Source organism: Octodon degus, unplaced genomic scaffold (assembly GCF_000260255.1).
Source record: "Octodon degus isolate 3935 unplaced genomic scaffold, OctDeg1.0 scaffold00060, whole genome shotgun sequence".
NCBI classification, from domain to species: Eukaryota; Metazoa; Chordata; class Mammalia; order Rodentia; family Octodontidae; genus Octodon; species Octodon degus.
This window is the reverse complement of record NW_004524636.1, coordinates 3,957,062-3,960,399: the sequence shown is the minus strand read 5'-3', so window position 1 is coordinate 3,960,399 and position 3,338 is coordinate 3,957,062. Positions and strand designations below refer to the sequence as shown.

The following is a 3,338-nucleotide window of genomic DNA, read 5'->3' as shown; positions in this document are numbered from 1 at the left end:
CCTCCAGGTTTTTTTTTTTTTTAAGCTGTTTTCTTCGATATTTTACTTCTGTATTTCAAAATGATAATACTTCGTAGATGGTTTTGGATGATTAGCGCGATCTAGCCTTTGAAGGCATTTCTTTAGGAAATGTACTGAAAGTAGGTATTTCAGATTATTAAAAATGATTTTATCTTGACATTTGTCAGTAATTTTTCAAACTTTCAAGTATATCAGAATCACTTGGGTTTTCAGTTGAAGTGTCTAGACCATGACATAGATGCATGAGTTGTCTCGTGGGGAAAAGTAAGTAACTGGTCTTCCCTGGACTGGTTTCCTATCTACCAGCTTTTTCAGTCACCTCATCTAGGTCTGCAGCTTTCCTGTACTTTCATTCTTCTCAATATTGCTTATCTCCCCCCTCAAACTGTTCTCCTGACCTCACATTCTAGTGGTTCCAGTTTCTCAGGCCAGATCCTTGGTGTCTTTCATGACCATCATTTTGTACGCCAGATTTACTCAGATGAGAAATCTTGTTGGCTCTGACTCCTACACTACTGCAGTAGATGCTGCATCTTGGCCACTACCTCTGCCCTTGCCCCTGTGTTGTCTGTTCTCACACTGCAAGTGGAGGGAATCTTTTTAAACCGAATAGGTCCTTTTTCTATTCAAACAGAAACAGTCTCCTGTCATCTGAAGAAAAAGCCAAAATCATGACAGGGCACCTTACACGATCTGGCTCCTTCCTCTACACCACCTGCCAAACCTTCCCTTGCTGCCCTTGTCTTCTCCACCTTGCCCCCATCTTCAGAGAAAGATTCCTGTAAGGTCTGACCTGTCACCTAGAGAGGTCTCCTGTGCATAGTCTCTGGTCCTGGTGTACTTCCTGCCTTTTTGTCTGTGTGTCATTTATTATCATCTGACATAAACATAGATATACCCAGTGTCTTTCATTTTGCTTTTTCTCCTGGCACCTTTTTGCCGATTCTTTCGCCTTCCTTAGGTAGATAGACATCCTCAGCTCCATAAGGGCAAGGTCTCTTCCAGTTTTGGTAGAGGCCAGAACAATTGATATGTGATGTGTAGTAGGAATTCCTTTTTTTTTTTTTTTTTTTTTTTGTAGTAGGAGTCAAACTTGGGACATTGCTCTTACCAGGCAGACACTGGTGCCACTGAGCTATATCCCTGGCCCAGGAATTCTTTCTTGTATAGAGTTCCCTTGGTTTTTCATTATATGTCTGAGGGACGGAAAAGTGCTCAGATGTAAAGAAATGTGGGGTTAAAATGTCATCAAGAGAAAGTGATAAAATCCTCACCAGATCTGCTTGTGAAAATACTTTCCTTCCATTTTGTTCATATTACTCTGTGCTGAAATATTTTACCACTTTTTTTAAACCACTTTTCATAAGGCCTTTTTAGCTTGTTTATCTCCACAGCTTTGTATGAACTAACCTGATTTTTAAATTATAACTCAAATGTGTTTGGTTACTTTTGCATGAAATAGCATAACCTGTGGCCCTTTTTAATAGATATTTTCAACTAATTAAATGAAAATTAAACTTTCAGGGCTGGTGAGATAGCTCAGCAGCAGACTAGGCGCCTGCTTAAGCAAGCACAAGGACTGAGGTTCAATCCCCGGCACCACCATGCTGGCCCTGCCTGCTGGCATGCTGTGGTGGCCACTGACACTGGGTGTGGGATGCGCACATATAATCTTAGCTCTGGGGAGGCTGAAAACAGGATCACTGTGAGTTTGAGCTGCATCATGAGACCCTGTACATAAAAAATCAAGGACATTCACTGGTTGGAGCCAAATATTGATGAAAATGGTAACAAGAAGATACTATGTAATAGGATAGGAGCCAAGGAAAATTCTTGTCTTACTGTATTTAAAGAGAGAAACTGAGTTGGAATTTTGAGAGTTGCATTTTAAGTAGAGGCTTGCATGAATTGGGCAGGATATTGTAACATTGGAATCTTCATGAGAGCCTGGCACTGGGCTTTGCTGGGGGCTGCTAAGAAGTAGGGTACATTGTGTTAGGGTGGACTTTACTGGTAAGAGCTTTGTGGGATTTATTTTTCTTATTAAATGTAATCAAGGAGCTGCTTGTATGTGATTTTTAAATTCAAATAATTCCTTAAGGTTCATAATAAAAAAAATAGTACCCTATGCTTTCTATTGTTCTAATGGAGTTGCTCCTCCAGGTTTTTTTTTTTTTTAAGCTGTTTTCTTCGATATTTTACTTCTGTATTTCAAAATGATAATACTTCGTAGATGGTTTTGGATGATTAGTGATTTAGAGCCTTTGAAGGCATTTCTTTAGGAAATGTACTGAAAGTAGGTATTTCAGATTATTAAAAATGATTTTTATCTTCAGTGGCACAAAAACACAGTAGCTTTCACATTTAATTAAACTCGTTTGATTTTCTATTTTTTTGGTAAAGTTTTGCATTTATGATCATGAGTGGGATGTCCTAGGTGGCTGTCTAGCTTTTTTTTTTTTTTTTTTTTAAATCAGAGATTGTGCTAGACTTAGTTAACTGATCCTTTTTTCTTTTTTAAAATGCATTTAGTACAGGGGATACAGGGTCTACAGGGTCTCTCTACAAAGATCGGACTCATAATGATCCCCCTGTTTACAGCCTCCCATGCTCTGGGATTACAGGCATGTGCCACCACTGTCAGTCTCAATCACTGTCTCAGAGAACCCTGGAGGCAGGGCTGGCATGGCAGGCCCGGGGATCAAACCCCTGGCCCCTGCATCTGTATAAGTAGGCACTTTAATCTGCTAAACTATTTGGCCAGCCCTGCCTTTTTCTTTTTGACTAAAAATTACTTGTGTCTGCCAAATGATGTTTTAAAAGAATTCATCATATGTCTGTATTTAAACATTTTCAGTAGTTTTGAAGTCCCTGTGTGCCTCTACAAAATTCTATTACCTCATCTCTTGACATAACCACTTATTACATTATTCTCTTGAACACTTTTATTCTTGTTTCTGTCTCCAGACAATGTCACTTAGTTTTGTTTAGTTTTAACTTCATACTTTTGCCATATTAACATTAATCCACATTTTTTACCTACTAGTTATATAGTAGTAATTTTCTTTCTTTTTTTCCCCATAATTTTATTGAGAAACAAATAGCATTGAGACAGTTTCAAACCAAATTGGTAGGACGGTTTCAATAATTAACACATTGCATACATTCTTCCTACTGGTTAATTGCTGTACAAGATGCGGACATGATATCCTATTTACAAACACTATTAGAACAAATCCTTCTATTCATTAAGAGAATATAACTATATCTATCCTAACCATTTTGAATACACAGATAAAAAATGGACATTCATTTGT

The 3,338-nt window shown here is 38.1% G+C and overlaps 1 protein-coding gene across 8 annotated transcripts in view; it reads left to right on the top strand.

Moving 5' to 3' along the window:
* Gpcpd1 (glycerophosphocholine phosphodiesterase 1) overlaps positions 1-3,338 on the top strand; it is a 73,911-nt gene that overhangs the window by 61,068 nt on the left and 9,505 nt on the right. The window lies entirely within an intron of this gene.